At 42.2% G+C, this 25392-nt stretch overlaps 1 long non-coding RNA gene across 1 annotated transcript in view; it reads left to right on the forward strand.

Moving 5' to 3' along the window:
- The window catches only part of LOC118560497, a 77692-nt gene that overhangs the window by 13939 nt on the left and 38361 nt on the right, over nt 1–25392 (forward strand). The window contains exon 2 of the long non-coding RNA XR_004929405.1: nt 16674–16783. This is a non-coding gene — a long non-coding RNA (uncharacterized LOC118560497). The remainder of the gene's footprint in view (nt 1–16673; nt 16784–25392) is intronic.

Here is a 25392-nt window from a genome sequence, read left to right on the forward strand (position 1 = left end):
CTACCATCCATGTCTTTATGGACCGTGCTTTGTGCTCTGGTGCACAGTCATGTAGGAGGAGGAACGGGCCAGCTCCAACCTGTTCCCACAAAGTTGGGAGCATGGAATTGTCCAAAATGTCTGAGTCTGCTGCAGCATTCAGAGTTCCTTTCACTGGAACTAATAGGCCAAGCCTAGGTCCTGAAAAACAATCCCACACCTTAATCCCCTCCACCAAACGTAACACTGGGCACAATGCAGTCAGACAAGTACCGTTCCCCTGGCAGCTGCCGAACCCTGACTCGACCATCAAATTTCCAGATAAAGAAGCATGATTCGTCACAGTGGCGGCGTGCTTGACACCACTGCATCCGACGCTTTGCATTGCGTTTGGTGATGTATGGCTTGGATACAGCTGCTCGGCCATGAGAACCCATTTCATGACGCCATCTGCGCTGTTCTTGAGCTAATGTGAAGGTCACATGAAGTTTGGAGGTGTGTAGTGATTGACTCTGCAGAAAGTTGGTGAACTCTACTCACTATGCTCTTCAGCATCTGCTAACCCCGCTCTGTCAGTTTGCGTGGTCTACCACTACGTGACTGAGTTGCTGTCACTCCCAAACACTTCCATTTTCTTATGATATAGCTGGCAGTTGACTGTGGAATATTTAGGAATGAGGAAATTTCATGACTGGATTTGCTGCACAGGTAGCATCCTATCACAGTTCCACGCTGGAATTCACTGAGCTCCTGAGAGCGACCCATTCTTTCACAAAAGTTTGCCAAACAGTCTGCATGCCTAGGTGCTTGAGTTCATACACCTTCTGGCCATGGAAGTGATTGGAACACTTAATTCCAATAATTTGGATGGGTAAGCAAATTCTTTTGTCAATATAGTGTATACTACATTACTGCTACATACAGGGAGGCAGATGCAGTCAGACAGATCCATTGGTTAGGCAGGGGGCATAAGTCATGGGGCGTGAACTTGGTCATGGTCCAGATATGAAAGCCAGTGAGGTGTCCAACGAGGGCAAGGTGAGGCAGGGACATCCAGGAAATGAGAACGTGTTCAAGATCAGGCAAGAAGGCAGGCAAATACCACTTTCAACAATCTGGCACATACTGTCTGCTGAGAGCCAGCATATAAAGGCAGATCAACAGGTGAAGGGAATAAAATTGATTACACTGCCACGGAAGATGATTCACAGGTGCACAAGATGAGGCTGATTGCAGTGGGTTTTTACAATTAAATAATTTTGTTCATTTGAAACCTCTTTGCAAACATTGGATTTAGCTAAATTAAGCTTTAAAATCATATCACTGCAGGTTCATAAGATGATCTATTACTCAGGCAGACTAAAGACATATAACCAGATTAATGCAGCTTTTTCTTTCTTAGATTTTTTTCCTATTTTTTTTAATGTAGTAGGGTTTTTATTTTACTCAAACTGAATGAGATACATTAAAGGTCAAATAGTTTTGAAATTATTTATTGAAATGGTTTATCACAGTTTGTTTTTCATGTCATAGAGCTTGCCATTTTAACAAGGAATTTTACACCTTTAATGGCCACTGTATATCTGAAAATCACATCATGAAATGTAAAAAACAGTGCAAGACTTTCGGCGCATTTAATTTAAGATACATTATTCTGAAAAGTTATGAATCACAAACTGTACCAGCTTTCTATGATTTTGCCAAAATGGCAACCACAGACAAAGCTCCATGTCCAAACAGGTCCTGCACCCATGACTAAGATCAAGAGTTTCTTTGTGAAGACAAAAACACCTCACAGAGGGACTATAGTCTTTGCATAGTTCCAGTGTTCAAGACTTTATGAAAGAGTTGTCTGAAATAAGTAACTGCAAAGTAGGAAGCTTAAAAAAACATGGGCTTTGAGAAAGCTGTAAAGAGTTTTCAGGATAAACAAGACTCCTTATTTGTACAGACGCTTCCCATACTAATGCAATCTTTTTATATATTCTGATGCATTTGCAGCTTTTGACAACATGCAAAAGTAATTATTCACTGGTAAGAACGATTCAAAAGTCGCCACTGGTATTTTAAACTTGTTTTTTTCATACATTCACATAGACTTGAGAAATACATTCTCTCCGTGTCTATTACAGATATACTGTATATCCAATCCACTTTAAAATACAATAACAGTTTTTATTGCATACTCTGAAATGATAAACAATCACATTGGCCACATTAACTCATTAGGTAAATACAGTAGTTTGCTTTAGTAGAATTGGAATAAACATCATTAAATAATAAACTTTAACTTATAGAATTATAAACTTTTCTTTAAAACACCACAGGGCATGGCTTGTGTGGCAACTTGGCAAAAGTTTAACTTTTTTTTTTTACCAAAGCCAATCTGCAAAACATCGTATATGCTGAGGGTGTTTAGGGTTTTTGCTGCAGTGCTGATGATGATTATTGCAAGTCGTTCCCTCATGATGCCAAAATTGGCCATGAAGTCTGTGTTTATTTGCTGCTCCTCTTAAATATCATAATCAGGGTCGCTGCAAGGGACTCTGAGGTTTATGTAAATTGCATATAAGCCGATTACAAGTGAGGCAGTTGCGCCGTAAATATTATTTATTTTATGGACTTCCAATTTTCCCAACCAGATGCGATAAAGAGAGACGAATATTATGGTCATTATCATTGCAGTGCATTACTGCATTATGAGGAAATTTGTCATGTTACACAAGATTTTTTTTCTCCTGGAGATTGAGCAAGCATTTCCAACATGTAGAGATTACTGAGATAGCTGATGTGCCTTGAAATTTACTTGCAGTGGTTTAACAGCATGTTTGGGTTTAGGTGTTAAGTGTTCGCAAACATTTAGGAAAGGTCAGAAAGGCTTTCTGTATGTGTTGGAGCCCTTTGCTATTTAAATATGCACTGCTCCAATGACTCATGGGTCCATATTCACAAAGATTCTCAGTCCTCTTAGAGAGCTCCAATCTCAGCCTAAAAATTCCTGCCATGGAGTTTTATCTTAAGAGTGATTGAGACAGCTGCTGAGAGCAACTCTGAAAAAAATGACAGAAATTCCTACGATAGTAAGGAGGTGTGGATGACCCCGTTGCTAGGTGTGACACTGTTTTCTTAGAGCTGGGATTGGTTGATACAAGAAACAAACAAGAAAAAAACTACTGTGCACCTTGTATCAATGGGGAGAAATTAACCAATTCGGGATTAAGCAATATGTGACATGTTGATGAAAACATTAAACAATTGTCACACAGCATCAATATTTTTGAATGAACCTTATCTTCATCATTATTTTGATATGCTTATGTTTACTCTCCATACTGTTCACTTTACTACTTCATCTATTTAGTAGTGATGTGCTTGCATCTGTCAGCATTTTACAGGGATTGCCTGCTTGTATAAAGCAGTTAGATTTGACTAAACAACCTACATAACATGGAGGAAAATGGTTGGTAACCAACCTGGACAGAGGAGCAGGGCCTCGGTCCATACAGTTCTGGGTAGAGAAAAGAGGAGTGTTGAAAGGTAAATTGATCCCAGGAGGAGATCAATGCATCTTTCTCCCTGCTTTTACGCACCAACCTGGAAAGTGAGAAGCACCACATGCAGCAATCAAAAGCCATCAAGAAGAGATGGCATCACACAGGCAAATTTTAGATGACCATTTAGGCTACTGACATCATCATGTACCTTACAGAAAATACTTTCTAACCTCGTTTTCATCTCCCCTCTATGTAGAGTGTATGTTTATGTATATGTTTTTCAGTGACTATTACCAATTATTTTAAACAAAATTTATTTTACAGTCTGTAAATGATATTGAAATTCATTTGTACTATATTGTTTGTAATTTTTTTCACTTTTTAATTAATTATTTTTCAATATTTTTCCTTAATAAAATTAGTACCTTTAACCCATCTTAAACTAATTACATTCCCCCATGGGGATGATAAAGTTTATCTTATCAAGATATCAATAATTGTATGATTGTTATAGAATTTTATGTGCTCATTTACTCCACTGTTTAGGTGGTGGATCAGCCAATCAGCTCCCTCTGTTTCAGCCATATTCCCTGCTTATGACACTCTAAGGCTCACTAAAAGTCCTCCTCATTACTAATATATTTTCTCTTTAGGAGCTCTCTTAATGCCTGGGTATTTATGAATAACTTTTGTCCAAAAAGAAAATAGAAATAAAAAATATTAGAATTCATGAAATTCAGATTTTTCCTAAAATATTTTCACTAGGAGATACGCTTAGTCTTATGCCCTTTTTACACTGCAATTTTAGCAATAGCATAAGACCACTCCATGACATATTGTGTGACATGAATTAAAAAATGTATGACTACAACTTTGATGTGTGCACATTGTACAATAACCTTTACTACAATGTAAGACAATAATCAACTTGATCAGTGTGCATCAGCGTCTGCCATCCATCTACAGCAGTGGCTGGATTTAATATAAACAAACAAAATCAGCTGGTCAGCTGCATGCTCTACGCTTCAATTCAAAATCGTTTAATAACAAAGCCCCAATCAAATAATTTTAATAAAAAATTGTCTAGAAATAAAGATTTCCTATTGGAAGAAAATGTTCAGGCAAACTTCAATGTACTTTCATAACAAATAAGTATTTAGACTTTACCTGCCCAACACTGCCAAACCTGTCTGTTCCTCTGTGTCAATTTGGTTCACTTTTTTTTACATCCAGTAGGAAGCAGGGTTAAGCTTTTCCTTCAGCACAGCGAGGATGCTGCTAGCTTGAAGCGGGGCTGTGAGGAGGTGGCTCCCACTCCTTCATACTGGTCTCAGGCCGTAGGAAGCTCTGCCTCTGCAGCAGGTGGAACTCTGTGCGGCAGAGGTGTGGCTCGCTCCTGGGTCAGCTTTTCTCCTGCGCAATCTAGAAAGATCATAAACAGCCTGTTTCCATGGCAGTCGGCTTTTCAAGTTGGAACAGGGCTATGATGTACTCAGCTTGTACCCTTCAAGTTTGTAGGTCTCTCCAGTGTGGGCATCCCTCCAATGCTGCTGTTGAGGAACAGCGTGCGAAAGAGAGCGTTTGTGGCCATGGGGTTTATACAGTGGCCTCCAGCTGAGAGAACAGTCCCCTGATGCCTGTAAAAGTCTCATGTTTCATGTTGTTTCCAGCTTAGTCTGATTTTATTCCCCATGGTGATTGCACAACATAGAATAAAGTATAAATGACAAGTAGTGAAATCTCATAAAGAAAACATGTGAGACTTGAATAGGCAAATGTAACAACACTAAAATAGTGTTTTCCAAAGGCATGTTTTTTATAGATGACGGAGCTGCTCTGACTTTGTCACTGTGTGACTTATAATTCCCTTGGACTTTAATTTGCAATGAAGTGTAAAAAGGTCAAGAAGAGGCCAATCACCTTAATGACAAAAGTCAGTGCTTTTTTTTTTTGTTTTTTGTTGTTTTTTTTGGGGGGGGGGGTTCTGAAAATTCCCTTGCATTCTATATGCATCATACAATAAAAATGCCAATGCTTTAATTATGAATGTCAGCATCAGGTTTGTCATAGTTCCTGGAAATTTTCGGTTGGCTGTCCAAAAACACTTTTGATGTGTTAGATGAGTTCCTTTCCCTTACTTACCAACTGAAGTTGGTAAGTAAGGGAGTTTTAAAATATGTAATTATATTTAAAAGCAACTAACTCCAAGTTATAATAAAATTGTCAAGATTTTGTTTACCGATGAACTTCAGGACACACACACGGGACTAAAAGTTTGAGAGTCTTTATTGCAAGGTTGATGGGTGGAGGTCTGATGAGGAGCTGGTTGCACAGAAACTGAGTGAAGGTGATGGCAGGAGCTGACGGCCTGGAGACAGAGAGTCCACACTTGCTAAGAGCTGCTCGGCTAGCAGGCCTCATAGCACTCAGGTTAGCAGTTCATAGAAGACACCAGGGCACAGAGCTGAGCTTCACCAGGGCGGCTAGTCAGGTTAGCAGAACTTGAGAGACACCAGGGCACAGAGCTGAGCTTCTCCAGGGCGGCTAGTCAGGTTAGCAGAACTAGAGAGTAACCGATGCCCAGAGCTGAGCTTCTCCAGGGCGGCTAGTCAGGTTAGCAGAACTGGAGAGACACCAAGGCACAGAGCAGAGCCTTTCCAGGAACAAACAGTGAACGAACAGTCTTTAGAGTAACTGGCAGGACTAACCTTAACAACAGGAGCAAAACAAAGCTTCCAAGGCAAAACGGGGACTGGCATGGATAGGTGAGGAATGATGACGGCCCAGTGCTGAACTGAAGACAGAGGGAGGTTTAAATAGAGAACTAACAGGTGAAACCAGGGTTTGACTAATTAACCAGCAAATGATAACAGGTGTGACTGACTGCTGAGGAGGTGAGGTGAAAAATTGACAGAAAATAACTGATGACTGAAAACAAATAAAATTAAACCTAACTCAAAAAAGATGAAAAAATGAAAATAACAGAAAAACAAAGCCCAACCAAAACTCAACCATGACACTACCCCCCCCTCAAGGCCGGTCTCCGGACGGCCTAACATACCAAAAAAACAAAACAAACTACAAGGTGACCGAAACAGGGTGGGAGGAGGGTGGTACGGATGGCGGGCTAGGGTCAAACCAAACAGATCAAAGCAGGGTGGGTGGAGGGTGGTACGGATGGTGGGCCAAAAACAAAAAACTACCCACTCAGGGCGATCTGAAACAAGGAAAAACAAAAGCGGACTAAAGGGGTTACTAACAGCCCCTGGTAGGCCAACAAAGGGCATCTAACCGACGCTGACAGGTGAACATCGCCACAAGGCAAAAACGGGCAGAACAGGCGAACATCGCCACAAGGCAGAACAGGCGAACAACGCCAGAGGGAATAACAGGCGTACGACAACGCCAGAGGGAATAACAGGCGTACGACAACGCCAGAGGGAAGAACAGGCGTACGACAACGCCAGAGGGAAGAACAGGCGTACGACAACGCCAGAGGGAAGAACAGGCGTACGACAACGCCAGAGGGAAGAACAGGCGTACGACAACGCCAGAGGGAAGAACAGGCGTACGACAACGCCAGAGGGAAGAACAGGCGTACGACAACGCCAGAGGGAAGAACGGGCGCACTTAACGCCAAAGGGAAGGAACGGGCGCACTTAACGCCAAAGGGAAGGAACGGGCGCACTTAACGCCAAAGGGAAGGAACGGGCGCACTTAACGCCAAAGGGAAGGAACGGGCGCACTTAACGCCAAAGGGAAGGAACGGGCGCACTTAACGCCAAAGGGAAGGAACGGGCGCACTTAACGCCAAAGGGAAGGAACGGGCGCACTTAACGCCAAAGGGAAGGAACGAGCGTACTTAACGCCAAAGGGAAGGAACGGGCGCACTTAACGCCAAAGGGAAGGAACGAGCGTACTTAACGCCAAAGGGAAGGAACGGGCGTACTTAACGCCAAAGGGAAGGAACGAGCGCACAACAGCGCCAAAGGGAAGGAACGGGCGCACAACAACGCCAAAGAGAAACCCGCCGGGGCGTGAGGTAAACGCCGGGGCTTGGGGAAGAGAACGTCGGAATGTGAGGGAAGCAGGAACATCTAAAACGCCTAGGAACAAGAACGGAGGACGTACTTACACGCCGGGGAATCGAGAACGTCCTAACACGCCGGGGAACCAAGAGTCAGAGGACGTCCTAACACGCCGGGGAACCAAGAGTCAGAGGGCGTCCTAACACGCCGGGGAACCAAGAGTCAGAGGGCGTCCAAATACGCCGGGGAACCGAGAACAAAGGGCGTCCAAACACGCCGGGGAACCGAGAACAAAGGGCGTCCTAACACGCCGAGGATCCAAGGGGTCTAAATTTGAGAAGGCCGAGGAACAAGAAGGCCAAAAACTTAACTAAGCCAAACCGAAGGAGCGTGAAACAGCTCATATCAGGGGTCAGAAGCTTAAGCAAGCGCTAGGAACTAAGGAGCACTGGGAGAGCGCAGGACAAAATAAAGAATTTAAACTAAGAATAGAAAATAAAGGCAAGACTAGAACAGGGATAGCACCACAAAAGAAAAACTAAAGCTAACCCTTGAATCAAACAAAACACTAAGCAGAAAACTAAAACGATACCAGAAAATTAAAACAAAACAGAGAAACTAGGACCCGAACTGGTAAACTAATGAAAAACTAGATAGCTAATGTAACACAAAACTGAAGCTGAAAAACTAAGGTAAAAAACAATAAAGCAAAATTATGAGACTAAAGCTAAACTAGAAATTAAGGCAAAACAAGAAAACTAGAACATGAATAAGTAAACTAACGAGAAAACCAGAGAACTAAGGCTATAAATGAGGAAATAAAGCAAAGCCTGGAAACTAAGGCGAACTCTAGAATCCTAAAACGGAGCAGGAAAAACAAAGCAAAACAGAGACTAAGAACTCTAAGAAAACAAGAACCCCTAAATAACTCTAAAACCCCAAAAATCCTAAGTAAATCAAAAACTGAAATCGAGCCCAAAACAAACAAGGCACTGGCCTTAAGGGCTCAGGCAAAAACGGCTGCTAAGCAAAAAAAAGAAAAAGTCTTCGTGGAGGTCGTCCTGGACGAGGCAGGCGGCGGAGCAGCATCGCCCGATTAAACCCTCGAGGAGGGCGGCCCCGACGAGGCAGAGTCAAGCGGCCCGGAGACCACGGTCGGCGGCTCCGGCCGAACAGGAAAGTCAGAGACGGGCGCCGTGGTGGACGGCCCCGACGAGGAAGAGTCGAGCGGCTCGAAGTCCGCAGTCTGCGGCTCCGGCCAAACAGAGGAGTCAGAGGCGGGCGCCGTGGTGGACGGCCCCGACGAGGCAGAGTCGAGCGGCTCGAAGTCCGCAGTCTGCGGCTCCGGCCAAACAGAGGAGTCAGAGGCAGGCGCCGTGGTGGACGGCCCCGACGAGGCAGAGTCGAGCGGCTCGAAGTCCGCAATCTGCGGCTCCGGCCAAACAGATCAGTCGGAGGCGGCACCAAGCTACAGGTCTCGGCGGAAACCGAGGCCAGAGGCGGATCCTCCTGGACCTCCTCACGAGGCTTGGGCGGAGGCAGGTCCTCCTGGATCTCCTCACGGGACTTGGGCGGAGGCAGGTCCTCCTGGACCTCCTCACGGGACTTGGGCGGAGGCAGGTCCTCCTGGACCTCCTCACGGGACTTGGGCGGAGGCAAAGCGGCTCCCTCGGAGGCCTCGGGCTGAGGCAAAGCGGCTCCCTCGGAGGCCTCGGGCTGAGGCAAAGCGGCTCCCTCGGAGGCCTCGGGCTGAGGCAAAGCAGTTCCCTCGGAGGCCTCGGCTTGAGGCGGAACAGTTCCCTCGGAGGCCTCGGCTTGAGGCAAAGCAGCTCCCTCGGAGGCCTCGGCTTGAGGCAAAGCAGCTCCCTCGGAGGCCTCGGCTTGAGGCGGAACAGCTCCCTCGGAGGCCTCGGCTTGAGGCGGAACAGCTCCCTCGGAGGCCTCGGCTTGAGGCGGAACAGCTCCCTCGTCGGCCTCGGCTTGAGGCGAAACAACTACCTCGTCGGCCGACGGGTCTGTTTTAGGCAGCTCGAAGCTTTCGGGCGGAGACTGAACCAACTCTTCGGCTACTTCGGGCTGTGACGGGCAACAGGCTTCGGAGAGCGGCGCCGGGCTACAGGCTTCGGAGAGCGGCGCCGGGCTACAGGCTTCGGAGAGCGGCGCCGGGCTACAGGCTTCGGAGAGCGGCGCCGGGCTACAGGCTTCGGAGAGCGGCGCCGGGCTACAGGCTTCGGAGATCGGCGCCGGGCTACAGGCTTCAGAGAGCGCCGAGGTTGGAGGCGGATCCTCCTCTTGAACCTTGACGGACCCTCTGCGCCGGTGGTTACGCCGTCTTCGCCGGGAGGGGACAGATGAGGAATCTGAGGCAATCTCGAGGGTGGCAGCTGGCCAACAGGGCAGAAGGTCGTCTCGGTCTCCGTAGTAGAACTCCCACAGCTGGCTCTCCTCGATGCGTGGGGGTCTGCTAGGTGGAACGATGTGCCTTACTCGAGGGGCCAGCTGTGAGTCATGGAGATGATGACCGAGACGACGAGAGGCTGAGCGGCTTCCTTTCCCGGGTTCCGGGGTAGCCGTAACAACGCCCACGTAAACCACCTGGGGAGTGGAGTCAGTCCGGACGGGTGGCGCAGGGTCCCGGGCGGAAGCCATCTTGGCATACCTCTCCCTCATCTGGCGTTCGCACATCTCCAAATATGCGAGGATCTCCGGGTCGTCAACTCCAGCAGGTAAGCCCCGCATGGCGCCTGAGTTCACCTTTTGACTGGGCCGTACTGTCAAGATTTTGTTTACCGATGAACTTCAGGACACACACACGGGACTAAAAGTTTGAGAGTCTTTATTGCAAGGTTGATGGGTGGAGGTCTGATGAGGAGCTGGTTGCACAGAAACTGAGTGAAGGTGATGGCAGGAGCTGACGGCCTGGAGACAGAGAGTCCACACTTGCTAAGAGCTGCTCGGCTAGCAGGCCTCATAGCACTCAGGTTAGCAGTTCATAGAAGACACCAGGGCACAGAGCTGAGCTTCACCAGGGCGGCTAGTCAGGTTAGCAGAACTTGAGAGACACCAGGGCACAGAGCTGAGCTTCTCCAGGGCGGCTAGTCAGGTTAGCAGAACTAGAGAGTAACCGATGCCCAGAGCTGAGCTTCTCCAGGGCGGCTAGTCAGGTTAGCAGAACTGGAGAGACACCAAGGCACAGAGCAGAGCCTTTCCAGGAACAAACAGTGAACGAACAGTCTTTAGAGTAACTGGCAGGACTAACCTTAACAACAGGAGCAAAACAAAGCTTCCAAGGCAAAACGGGGACTGGCATGGATAGGTGAGGAATGATGACGGCCCAGTGCTGAACTGAAGACAGAGGGAGGTTTAAATAGAGAACTAACAGGTGAAACCAGGGTTTGACTAATTAACCAGCAAATGATAACAGGTGTGACTGACTGCTGAGGAGGTGAGGTGAAAAATTGACAGAAAATAACTGATGACTGAAAACAAATAAAATTAAACCTAACTCAAAAAAGATGAAAAAATGAAAATAACAGAAAAACAAAGCCCAACCAAAACTCAACCATGACAAAAATTACCTCCATACAAATGTTTGGGGGTTCCAATGAAAAAAATGCTGATTCAGTTGCTCTGGTTATCCTGACAATGCCTTCCTTAGAGGCATTGCTACTTAAAACAAACCGATCTTCACACAAAGACTAAACCAAAACGAGACAGTATAACTTAAAATCCTCAGTGATAGATCACTTTATACCATCCTTTAAAATGTTGCCATTTATTTAGTTTGTTCAGGGTTGCAAATATTTACCAATCTCTCAAGGTCCCATTACAACATTTCATGTAGAGGTCTGGACTTACATTAAAACCCTTACAATTTTATCCCTAATTCCATCTGTGAGATAAAATCACAAAAAAAACTGAAATGCAGACAGATGTCAGATGCCAGCTGCGCTAATGCTAAGGAGAGCAACTACAAAAAGAGGTCAGTAAAGCTCCTGTATCTTCAACAATGAAGTACTACACCTCCCGGACGAAATAAGCTAATGCCATCTCCCTATGAAGACATTTTTTCCAGTTTTGGAGTATGCATTGCACATAGGTCACCTCGCTCTCCTGTTCCCTGCCAGTCTGTCTTTCATCCTCCTCAGATGTCTGACTCTTCACCCAAACCTCGTCTACCAGCCAGAGTTTCCGACGTCTGCCAGTCAGAGATTTTCCCACGTCACGCTCCAAGTCATCTATTTGCTGCGCTGCTGGTTCTCCTGCTACCCCAGCGCCCCAAGAACTCTCTCTGCTGTGCTGCTGGTTCTACTGCAGCCTAAAGGGCTTCCTGTTTCTGCAGCACAACACCCGCAGCTCTCCAGCGTCCTCCGGTCTGGTTCTCTCCATCCACAATCCAAACCTTTCAATAAACTGCCTCTTAACAAAGCTTTGTGTGTGTGTGTTCGGGTTCACCGAGACAAATCTGACAGTATATATATATATATATATATATATATATATACATATATATACATATAATTTTTCCCCTTGAAACATATTAGATATATATACATATAATATATATATATATATATATATATATATATATATATATATATATATATATATATATATATATATATATATATATATATATATAATTTTTCCCCTTGAAACATATTAGCCACACCTATTGCTCTGTATTTTAGATTGTAATTATGATTTTGAAAAGGTGTGAAACAGTATTTTATTTCTTATGCCTTGTGGCCGCCCATATGCCCTGAAGTGCCAGTGCTAAGGAAATATACTCTGGAAGATTAAGTTGTTTGTGATAAGAGCATCCCATCTCTTCCGTGCCTTGTCTTCCCTCTTAGCTTGTACAGCGCTCTGTAAAATTCTGGTTTCAAAATACTGCAAAACTTCCTTTGTTATGTTAAGCCTTTTCTTGTTCCTCAAATCTACCTTATTTATTTTTGTGTACTCCGCAAATAACAGCAGCATTGGGATGTAAAAGAGAGGGAAGAGTGTATGGGAGGAGTGGGTGGGGAGGAAAGAGAAAGGAGAAGAGGAAAAAAGGGAGAGAGGAAGAGAAAGTTTATAAGGACTAGTTTAGGAGGAAATGTGTGAGAGAAGCAGGGGAATCTGTGGTGGCCAGCTGCATGAGGGGAGATAGTGGAGAAAGGCTTTTAATTCTCAATCCCCACAGAGCCTTTGAAAATTACCAATCTTCTTATCACAGACGCAGGGCTGCTTATGCAAATTGTTGTGGAGTGGAACGTTTAAACGGAAAATTACTCGACAGCATTTTTTTTTCTTTCCATCTTCGCTCTTCCCCTCTCTCCCTCTCTCTTCCACACAGAAAGCCTGTTTTGAGTCTCAGATAAGAAGATGAATTGCTCTCTCCGTGCTTTGAAGCGTGTCAGGATTTAAAGACTCCAGCCTCGTCTCTGGTCTAACGCCGCTGCTCTCGCTGCCTTTGTAGCAGAAAACAGGCTGGGAAAAAATGGGAGAAAAAGCGTTTCAAAACAACATAGATTCAGTGCTCCAACACATCGTCACCGCCCGAGGAGACAAGCAGCTAAGAAAAATATAGAACTATCCCCGTAAACCCGGCTTTTCGCTGTTTCCTGCATTTTTACTGCATTTTTACTGCACAACACAGCAAACACTTCCTTCTTTTTTATGCTACAAGTTAATTGATGTGGAAAAATTAATTGATATATTTTGTGAGATGAATAATTGGCCCTTTTGAAATCAGAACCACTGCTGGTTTTTTTTTAAAATTACCTACAGTCCTTTGCAAAAAGTATTTATACCAATTTAATGTTCTTTAAATTTTGCAGCAACAAACTTAGAGATAGTTTGTTGACATTTTATGAAATGGATCACATAGTTCACAATTGTAAAGTTGGAAGGAAAATGAAAACTTAAAAAGTGTGTTAGAAATTTTCATTCAGCCCCCTTTAATAGTTTACCTTTAAATAAATCCATTGGCAAAGAGTCCATGTGTGTATTTAATTGATTTATGATGTTTGTTAGAGAATAATCAAGAACAAAGAGCTTCATGAAGACCAAGGAACATAGCAGACAGGTAAGGGAACAGAATTTGTTTCAGTTTAAAGCAGGGTCAGGTTCTACAACAATCTCTCAAGCTTTGAACATCTCCCAGAGCTCTGTTCAATCCATTGCCTGAACATGGAGAAAGGATGGACCACCAGCAGAACTACCAAGACATGGCCGTCCAGCGTCAAGGAGAGCGTTAACCAGAGAAGAGTTTATTAGTAACTGTGTATATTGCTTAAATGACAATGAGGACTGGATTTGAAGAGTTTGATAATTTGGAAAAGTAAAAAAAAAACTTTACTCAACATGCAGTTAATGTAATGATAAGAAAGTTTTTTTTCCATGCGTCCTGTCAGACAGTGTAGCATTAAAAATTGGTGTCTTAATGCTAAAGCGAGCCCAACAGATTTTACGTTCACGAGTGGAGGATTACTTTTTTCGCTGTAGTGCTCCACTAGATTTATATATGCAAAAATATTCATTAGACTTTATTCTGGGAACATTTCATGTTCAATGGACACAAAAACAAGAAGGTAGAAGAAAGAAAAGAAGAGAAAAAGATGAGCTAAAAGGGAGAAAAGGTGAAAAAGTAGAGGAAAATGAGAGAGCAAGATAATATCCTCCGAGTCTACTTCTACACCTGCAAAGAGGGATTTAAAAAGAACAGCAAAACCAACCAATAAAGTACTATGGGTAAAAACAACCAATGACTTGATAACATCACTGAAAAATACTCAGTATTATTTAATATGACATGAATAAAGTGACAGCTAAACCTAATGATATGAGTTTTCTGCATAGAAGTGAATCAGTAAGCACCTGAATCCAAGCACCCGTATGTTTGCGAGAATACACTTGTGTATGTAAGGTTTAGAAAAATGCTCAATAGTGGTTATGAGGAGCTAAAGACACAGTACTTCAGGTACTACTTAAGATTTGTGCTAGTTTCTCATCTAGTTTTCTGGCCACATTCACCACCGTATCCCTTTACAATACATTTCGTTTTAAAATTAGATGGAACTGCAATATTTCCATGGATCCTTTCAAGATGTCCTTTCATCTATACATTAATTAACTCAGCATGGAGGTTGGATAAACTTGAGCTGCATTGCTGCTCCTAACTGTTTACATGCACAGTGGGCCATGACCTTTGGACGTCTAACAGATCACCCTTTAACATTTTTGTCTTCTCTTGTCTCATCAAAAATTCACACAAGTTCTCACCTTAGTCATCACTGAGCCATGTTTATCTCATCGTTGTCTCATTACTGTTACAAAAAAAGGTGTCTGAAATTATTTTGTCATCCTCATCATTGACAAAAAAAAAAAACCACTACAACCACCTATATGGCATAATCTCTATATGTTGGAATGAATAATCTAGAATTCCCAATGTTGGTCTGGGTCAGGATGCAATAAGTTACTTAGCATTATCATCTATTTTGACTTATTTTCCAAATTTATGGATCAACCTACCATTAGGGCTTGAAGGTTGAATGGTCAAACAATGATCAAATAATTATTAACTGAGTTAATCAGAAACTATGTCAGACTACCTCACCTTAAGCAAAAAGCATCTAGAAGTGAGTAAATGTTATTTGGTGCAGATGGAGCATCTGCACAAAGTAGCATGAGATTAAGTGATGTTATTGGGTCAATGCATTGCATTTGACTAGCACTTAAGTAGTTGTGACTACCAGGCTGCATACTTATTTTTTTCCCCTTTTGTCATGTCCTGTTTCATGGCAAGCAGGGTGGTTCTCTGGTTGCCATAGTGATGTCAAACATATTTGCTTTAACTAGGGGGCATTACATCTTTAAATCAGCCCTCGATGCCTGACTTTGGTGATTTATTTTATTACTGTTAAGGTATTATGTACAAACTGATGAGAAACATGGCAGGAAGAGTGGGAAATGAATACCAAGGACAGAGACACAAAGGCACAAACAAAATCCAGCAATCAGCTGCAAAACAATCCTCTTACAGCCACAATGAGAAAAAAGACACAGATAGCAACAAGACCAGCTGCAAAGATATGCAACAAAACACTTCGTAGTGAACCCTAACACAGGGACTGTATTATGTGTAACACACTAGACACAGGACCCAGACATTTTGGCCAGACACAGAGATCGGTTTTAAAGGTTTATTTTAAAGGAGACGCAGGTGTTGAAACTGGAATCTGCCGGATTCATGGACAGGAACCACTGCGGGGAGGGAAGACAGGTTAGTGGCTTGTGAGGAATATGTGGAAACTCAAAAATAGAAGCAGGGAATGGCATTCTATTAAGATATTCCTTCTTTTCTTGGGGAAGCTAGCAATGAGGTGCAGAGAGGAATATGATGTCACAACAGATTGTTGCTTGATAGTGAAGGTAGCTAGCTTTAAGCTCTGTGACAGTATCAGGCAGAATCTTAGAGGCTTGAATGTGATCCTTAAGACAGGCATGGGCTGTGTACATAAAGGCCTAGCAGGGCTGGCAAATCCTAGGATAAGGCAAAGGGATTTGGTCAAGGGGCAGAATCGAGGTTGGGGTCTGACAAGGGCAAGGCAAGACAAAGGAAATCCAGAAGATGTGATTGTGGTCATAAACAAGGCATGCAGCCAGGCAGAAAAAGAACGTTGGACATCTACAGGCTACTGTTTTTGATTATCTGATACTGTCTTATCTGTAGCAGGCTTAAGAACGGCAAAGAACAGGTGTGAATGATGAACTGGTTTGCCGTGTACGCAGGTGCACTGAATGAAGCTAATAGGTATGAATCTGGAGAGGTGTTGATCCACCCAAAAAGTCCAGAATTATAAAATCTTTAGTGCATAAGTGTGTGTGAACATGAAAAAAAAAAATAGGCCTTACATGAATTCCAGGAATTGTGTCACGAATTGTGTCTTGGGCTCTGTGCTGGTGCAATTATTGCAGTACAATTATTCAGCCTGTCCCCAAAAAAGATTTGGCATCCTGGTCTGGCTGGCAATCATATTAACTATTCTACTGTATAATGTGATGCTGGAGCATTTACTTCAAGCTACATATAATTTTTTCACCATTGAACTGTAACCTTACAATGCTGAAGTGTGATGGGGTATAAGGAATAATGATGAAACATGGTTCTTTTTCTTTACAGAGGCAGTTGAGGAAAAGAAAGTGTTACCTTCTGTTGGCCGGAGCCTTTATCCTTGCCATCCTCATTCTCATTATTGCTGTTTCAGCAAGAAAATGAGACCCGCCTTTGCGGTAAGACCCATAACAACACATCACAACACTTCCCTCCCTGTTTTAGGCAGTTGACCTAATGACTCGCTCTTTTGCTTTGAAATGTAATAGTGCTTCTGTTTTGTTGAAATGTAGAGCTTGAATTTAATGGTTTCCGTTGCTTTTCTTATAAAATCAGGTAGCGTAATGTACTTGTGGGGTCACCAACTGCAGGTTATTACATTATCTAAGGAGTGATATTCCTAAAATTACATTCCGAATAACTTCTACTTCTAACAGTGTCAAAAACCCTTTGAGTTTTATGCATTTCATTAAATGATATAATGCCATAGCTAAAATGTTAAAAAGGTACTTCAAATAAATTGGCCATTAATTTTGTCTCTATTTGGCTTAGATAATTTGCAGAGAAAGGATTATACATGTTCTGCTGTAGGGTTGATCCTTTATCATTCTCTATAACCTGTTTATGTAAAATAAGTTATTTCACTGAGAGAAAAGCAGAAAATCTTTACTCGTCTGAGGGTGAGGTCAAAGCAGTATGACGAGTTTCTTGCTCTGTAAAATGCCTTGCAAAAATATTCACACCCTCAATCTGTATCCCATCACAACTACTAACTTTATTTTATGTATTTTACTGGAATTTCATGTGTCAGACCAACACAACATAGTGCATAACTTTAAAGTGTATAATAAAAGGAAAAAAAACTAACAAAATGTTCAACAGATAATATAAAAAGGAATGACCTTCATTTTCATTCAGTCCCCTTTATTCTGACCCTCCTAAACAATATTAAGTGCAGCCACCACAGCCAACCATTATATACAGTGAGCAAAAGTTCTCATTACAAATATCTTTATTGTCCCACATTGGGCAAATTCAGGCATGACAGTGCAAAAAATAATAGTTACACACTAAATCTGTGATGGAAAAAGGAGCAAATCTAGTATAAAGTTAATTCTAATGCAACAGAGAATGAACTTAACAGAAAGGTAAAAATAAAAGTATTGAACAATTATTAATAATATGGCATATTCAAATAAAGATGAAATATTAAAATATTCAATAAATATATATATATATATATATATATATATATATATATATATATATATATATATATATATATATATATATATATATATATATATATATAGCAGCCAATTTACACTTTTATGTCAGAAATTCATGGAATATGCAGACTACAAGAACATATAGTTTCACAAAGAAATCACATTAATGTTGGTATCTTTTTAGTCAGAGACCAACACAGTCAGAGACCACAGTCAGAGACCATAAATGGCGGTCTTGTGTGCTTCTGTTTTAGGTTAAGTGGTACTAGAAATAGTTGGATTCACCTGTATGCTCACCATGGGCCCTGGAACCCAACTCTAGGAGAGGGGCGGATATTTCTTGTTCTCCTGAGTTGCCCAGGGAAAGAGTAATTGGGCGGGTGTGAGGATGCTCACAAGCCACCTGCCAAGTATTATAATAGTAGATTTCTCCTCTGTGAGCTGGAGGGTCAACTCTTTATTTTTATCAGATGGTCTGTACATTTGCACCAAACAGCAGTTCATTTCGCCAGCCACCTTGGAATCGCTGGATTCCAATGGTGGCTGTCCATCATCCATCAAATTTTTTTTATGGATGGATGGATGGAAAATTCTGTCAGGTTATGAAAACCTTACAACAGAGCTCTGTACTTACTTAACTCATAAAGAAATGCATGCAATGAAAATTATTGCTGACCCCCTGTAAAATGCGCTCTTCAAATTCAATTGTTATTGAATTTAATTATAATGTTTCGGGAGTGTCCACCAGTCATGTAATTCTGGGAACAGGTTGCGGGTAATTTGTCTCTGCCGATGGATGTTTGTGAACCCTTTTTTGTGTGTTTGTCTTGTTTTTTTGTGTGTTTTCTTAAGAGTGTTTACATTAAACGCAAATGTGGCCGGCCGAGCGACAGATTTACATGATATCCCTATGCACAGGTGCAACACATAAGCGATGTAACGCAAAACGCTAATCGAGGCCACAGAGGCAATTCTAGCGACACACAACACTCAATTTTGGTGATTTAAGCGAAGCCAGAGCAACACGACACCTGCGATGGGTACGAAGTGACAGTTGTTGGAGTTGAAAAATCTAAACTTTTGTGTCTTGTCACACCGTGACAACTAATCGAGAACTGGAAGTGACTGTGATGTGAAGGACTACTGCAGAGACAAAGCTGTTTCCATTCAACATAGAAGACAAGCTGCTAGTAGCAGTCTGCGGTCAGCCTGAGTTGTATGACTCAACCAATTATTACTAACGATGCAAGTTCAGAAAGGACCAAGCCTGGAAAATAAAATATGAGGAAAAGCATTGCTTTAGTAAAGCACATTGGTTCAGAAAATACGTTTTTTTTTTTTTTTTTACAGTAAAGTGTCCAAGGTAAGGCTGTCACATAAATTTTAAATTTGTGTCATAATGAGAGAGTCACAACACCCCCTTTGTCAAAGGGTAAGGTTTGATCATACATGCCTGTTGACTTAGCTCATCTCAGAAGAATTAGCCATTGTCACAGAAACTATGACGACTACTTAAGTTTGAGAAATTTAGTTGAGTAAATTTAGTCGAGTAATCATAACACAGGATATAGCAAGCTTTGTAAATATTGATCTGACGTTGAAGCTAAACCTTTATTCATCATAAACTTAGAATATTACTTTGAGCTGATTTCAAATTCCTTAATATTAAACAATATTTCCATGTGGCTTTTAGATTGCACCAAAATAATAACACCCTTATGCTGTTCTGAGATGGGAAGCTTTCCTGCTATTGTTTTTTTTTTCTCCTTATGTTCAATAAAAGATGTCACTACTTGCATAAAATATTGATTTTCTTTTCTTCTCCTGGGGTAGTAAAATGGTAACCCAGCAGAGCAAAGAGCTCTATTCATAAAACAGCAGGTTGGATCAATGCCCCTGTGGTGAGGGCTCAGTGTTGAGGCTCAGCAATTGATGGTCAACCCTAAAGTGACTCGACACAGCAGTTGCAACAAGACAGTTGAAGAGCTGATAAAAGAAACAAGCTTGTTATAAAGTGGGCAGTTGTCTGGTTTTATTTTCTGATTTTCTTCACCTGTCCACAGCAGGAGTCACACAGAAGAGGTCTTCAGATATGAGACTAAAATTTTAGCATTGTTAAAAAAAATTGTCAGATAATTTTTTGTGTATATTTAATTTATACAATGTTTTATTTGTTTTAATAGGGACATAGTGTCAGGGTTTAGTTTTGACATGATTTTTGTTTATTATTAGTTTTCAGTTTTTTCCTCCTTGTTAGGGTTTTAGTTATGATTTGACTTTATTCTCTGTTAGTTTTCAGCTCCTCCTTCCCCTCACTTAGCCTTCCCTTCGCTCCCTCTGCAGTCAGTCACACCTGTTAATCATTAATCAGTCAGACTCATTTCACCTGCCAGCCTCCCTACTTAAGCCTCACTCTTCTTCCACTCCTCTGCCGGTTTGTCATCAGACAACACCTACTCCTTGCTTCTCTACATGTGTGTTATCTACTTGCTGCTGGAATCCTGCCACCTCTGCTTCTCTTTTACCTCAGCTTGCCATGGATTATTCCAGTCTCGTCAGCGCCACTATCCTGTTGTGACTCTAACCTGCAAGTATTCACCCTGCCTTGCTGCTTATCCTGCTGTGGTTCTGGCCTACAAGTATTCATCCAGCCCAGTTGCCAATCCTGTTGAGACTCTGACCTGCAAGAATTCACCCAGCCAAGCTAACAATCCTGTTGTGACTCAGCTTGGCTGGGTGAATACTTGCAGGTTTGACAATCCCGTTGTGGCTCTGCTCTGGTTCACTCTCTACCGTGCTGTGGGACCTGCTGCTGTGCTCTGTCTCCAGGAACTCCCCGGGCCGTCAGCTCCTGCTCTCATCTGTATCCCTGTTCCCGTGCAGTCCTGCTTCTCTGGTTTCATCATCTACCATTCAATAAAGACTCTCAATTTCAGTCCCATGTGTGTGGTTCTGGGTTCATCATAGACAAATCCTGACACATAGCATGTGTCTTCTTTTATCTTTTTCATATTTAAATAATTCAATTGTGGCACATATAAAGTGGAACTGCTATGCTTTGTACTGAATTCCTCATTAACTATTTTACCCCTGTTCTGAGGCCCCATCCAGATGAAGCTGGGTTTGGATGTATACGACAAGCTTCTTTATTGGTTAGGGGGTCCTGACACAATGAAGCGGTCGCAAAACTGACTTACTGTGTTGCAAGTACTGTGACTTAATTGGTGTCGCAAAACTACGTCTGAAACCAGCTACCAGAGTGGATTGGTTGGAAGCGTGCATCGTGAAACCCCTATTCACATAACTAGCTGTCATATTTGCACATACAAGCCTAGGTAGACTGTGCCTCTCCATTAACATGCATGCCTTGCCTTACTAACAACAATGGCGATCTCCATAGATGCAGTTGTGCTGGACAGGCTTTTAAACCTGCTGTTATGTGCTTTCCTGGTCTTCTAGTCAAGTGTAGCTCAGAGGAGAAGTTCCACCTCCTCGTCAGTCCAAATAAAAGCTTCTTTACTTCAGCATTGATAGCTGTTGCCATTAGAAATACTTCCACTGTTGTCAAAAGTTTGTGGTTTAGCGCTTTAAAGTCCTTATCGTCGTTCTTGTCATGGCTGAAGCAAAAACATCCTCATAAAGCCTTAAGTTTTAACTCTGTAATGCAAATTTTGGAGCAGATCAGACAGTCTTGTCTCCCTCTCTGTCACCCCCCAATCTGTTAAGGCAGATATGGGGGGGGGGGGGGGTGACATATCTGACTGTACAGATGTGTCACCCTCCTCCCCCATATTAGGGTCTATCCAAATACCCTTAATAGTTTCTACCTTCTTCTCGTAGCTCTTGTTCCTTGACCTTTCATGGGGTCGACAGTTAGAACTTTATCATGGGCTGGAAAGTAGATTCGGACTGCTGTGCCGATTTTGGACAGCCTTTAACTCCGACGTCATTACGTGACAGAAATGCAGCGTCAGGGCAGAAGTGGATATAGGAATGTACAGATAATGTGTATCTTTCTAAGTCAGCACCCTCTTTAAATACATCCCAATCAGTGTTTCTAAAACAGTCCTGTAGATCTGAGCAGGGCACTTCTGTCGAGACCTGAACACTTTTTATCACCAGTCTGGTTCTGCAGATCAGTGGCTTGTAGGGAGGGATCAGCTCCACAGAGATGTGATCGGATGAACAGAAGTGTGGGGCTGCAGCATCATTGTATGCTCCTGGGATGTTACAGTAAACTTGATCTAATGTATTATTGTCTCTGGTCAGGAACTTAATGAATTTCTGGACCATGGGGAGCACAGCCTTTAAATTAACATGGTTAAAGTCCCCAGCAACAATCACAGTGGCCTCTGGGTTACTGTTCATTTGGCTAGTAACAAAGCAGTAAAGTTCCTCAAGAGCTAGCTTAGTGTTAGCTTTCGGTTGGATGTAAAATTCAATGATTATCACAGAGCTGAGCACTATAGCCAGTTTAAATGGTGTGCACTTAATTGCAAGGTATTCCAGGTCAGGTGGGCAGAAGGTTTCAACGACTTTTGCTGAAGTGCACCAGGTGTTCTAGATGTAAATTGCCAGACCTCATCCTGTGCTTTTCTCCGCATATGCCATTTGATCAGACCTGAACAGCGTGCGCTCCTCCAATCCTACTGCTTCGTCGGGGACACTGCCCTCTAACCAGGATTCTGTGAAAATCGCTAGAGAGCTGTCCATCTTGCGCACAGCAATTCTTAACCACATCTGGTCAAGTTTGTTGGCGAGGGATCTTACGTTGGCCAGAATCAGGTCCGGGAGAGTCGGTCTGAATAGGTTAGCTTTTAGCAGAGTCAGCAGGCCAGCCTGACAGCCTCGGCATCTCTTCACTTACCCCGATCTCTGGGCTTCCAGAGTGGATACAGTGGAGCTTCTTTTGTCTGTTGCAGGTCAGGGTGAATAAAGTCCGGATTTGATGGTCGGTACAGTTTGTGCACTCTGGGGTTGGGTCGCAGCTCCAACGGCTTCTCTCTCTGATATTGTATTAGAGCTTGGAGTGGTGATAGCACGAATAAAAACACAAAAGCAAACAAATTAAGCCGGAGGGCCTTGGCCGCTGCAGAGTCCTGTGCCCCCATTATAAATAAGCCTTCAGGCTGATCTTTTAAATTTGTTTTATCTATGCTTTTATTTAGAATGATTTATTTACTTTTTCATTCTTTGCGATTTCTTGCATATTTCTTTAAAGTTTAATGTCACACAGTAATACTTAGTAGCAGCAGAGAACAAAACACAGTTGGATGGAGGTGGGGCTTAAAGCCACCCCCAGGAAGTGATTGCCACTTTCTGGCCAAACTGGGTCTGTGTAAACAAACGGGTAGAGTAAAGCAAAGCTGGGGCGGGTCGACTAGCTTGAAATTGCCATAGAAAAGCAGCATTAATAGCTGTTGTTACTTTAACTTTAAGCAAAAGTTTAATCAATTTAAACAAACCATAATCCCTGCCAGGACCTCTGGCACCAGCAGGACCCAACAGCTGCACCCAGACTCAACATCCCCAATGGGTTGCTTTTTTATTTTATTTTTTTGCAACGCTTAAAATTGCAAGACATGAGTGGCATATACTTGTTTCCAAATCTGAATTTGTGATGTCATTAATGGCAAAGTGAGGAGTAGACTGCGCCTATGTACTCTAGGAATGTTGATAGGTCTTCATATTAAACAAAAGCCATAGACAGGTGGGCATTAAGAGTAAAGTTTAGTCATTGGTATTAAGTTTTCTTATAAATAAAAGGTAAGAAGGGCCACAAGACAAAACCCATAGCTCTCCAATTTGGGTTAGGGTTCTTTTTCTTCTTTTTTTGCAGTTTTTCCATTTTACTTTCAGGCCCTTTTTGCTGCATGTATTCCAAACAGGATTTGACTGCTTTTCTATTTACTCAGATCTCAGATTAGCAGCACTTCATTTTCATGGAAATAGACCAAAATCTAGGTTTTAGCAAATGAGGCAGGATTACAACAAATCTTTGTTTGTATGGAAGGGGGGAAAAACACCAAGTTTTATTTTCTTACTAGAGGAAAATAACGTTACTCAGTACTTGAGTTCAGCCCAGCACAGTCTTGTCTCAGCACAGTCATAATAAGCTTGGCAAACTCAGTGAGTTCTATCCAACATTTGGATTTTAGACATACATTAATCTTACCCTCACTGTGTTTGTTAAGATGGTTTTATAGCCAGAAGTTTGATAGTAAGCAACTTTACTCACTGCTATGGAACTCATTGTTTGCTTGCAAATTTCACGTTTTATAACTTCTGTCCCAAAATATTTTCTGAAACTTAAAAAAGAACATCTCAGTGTCATATGATAAATAAAGCTAAAGCTGTAAAAAAGTATAAAAAAATCCTAAATGAGCATTAAAGAAGAAACTTTTCATGGACTTGATGACATACTGTTCTTTGCAAAACTAGTAATACCCCTTAAAACCATTAAGGGGGTATTAATAGGCCTGTTTTGTCAGGCTACATCAACAAACCTCCACCTGTTTTACTGGGAGTAGGAATATTTAAATGTTGTCAAAGATTCTGAGAATCAGAATCCTTTTTATTTGGCCAAGATTGTTTGCACAATCAAGTAATTTTCTCACAACCACTATTGAGCATTTTTATGGAAAAACCTTACATATACAAGTGCACTTTCACAAGCTCCGCAGTTATCTAATTATCTAATTCAGTCATTAGTTATCTAATGACTGTGTCCACCACTGCGGACATGTACATATATAAACAGCATATTTTCTTTGTGTGTTGTTGTTTTTTATGGAGAAAGAATAAAAGGGAAGTTGTGAGTTGTTGAAAGTGCAAAAAACATATTTAGGTTTCTAATAGTGTGGCTGACCACTCATGATGGAAGGTGTGTCCATCAGAGAGATAGCCTGGGAGAAGATACTGAACCTGGGGGTAAAAGTCTACACAGTTTGTGTGCAGGATGCATGGGGACTAGAGAGCTATTAGCAGATTTTCTGACCTTAGACCTGTACAAGTCCTTACCCTGTAGATTAAGTTCTCAACTTTAATTGGGCCATTCTAACATAACATCTGGATGGTAAGCATCCATGGAGAGCAGTTTTCTAGTCTTGCCACAGGTTCTCATAGGCCATGGGCCCATAATGGGCTCCCAGCCTGGCTTGTCAGTTTTGGTGGTCAGCAATATATCAATAGGTTTGCAGTTTTTTTATATAATCATCCTTTTTGGATGATAGATGGAACAGATGTCGATGAAATATCCAAAGCTTGGGACTGTCAATATCTATTGTACTTTTAAAATAATTTTGTGATTTTGAGCTATTTGAAATTTGTTTCTTCACTGCTTTTCTGGTGCACACTCAGACCATGTGTACACTCATTATCTTTTCCTCTGGTTTGATTTTTTTTCCTATAGGCAGCTGACCATAATAGAACGCGCTCTAAGGATGACTATATACAGTACATGCAAAGACAAAACAAAAGTGGTTGATCATAATCAGAATAATTCAGTGAATCATATGCACTGCAGATCTGATTCAAAAAGCATCAGCTTAACTAATTTA

The sequence above is a fragment of the Fundulus heteroclitus genome, unplaced genomic scaffold, assembly GCF_011125445.2.
Source record: "Fundulus heteroclitus isolate FHET01 unplaced genomic scaffold, MU-UCD_Fhet_4.1 scaffold_436, whole genome shotgun sequence".
Lineage (NCBI taxonomy): Eukaryota > Metazoa > Chordata > Actinopteri > Cyprinodontiformes > Fundulidae > Fundulus > Fundulus heteroclitus.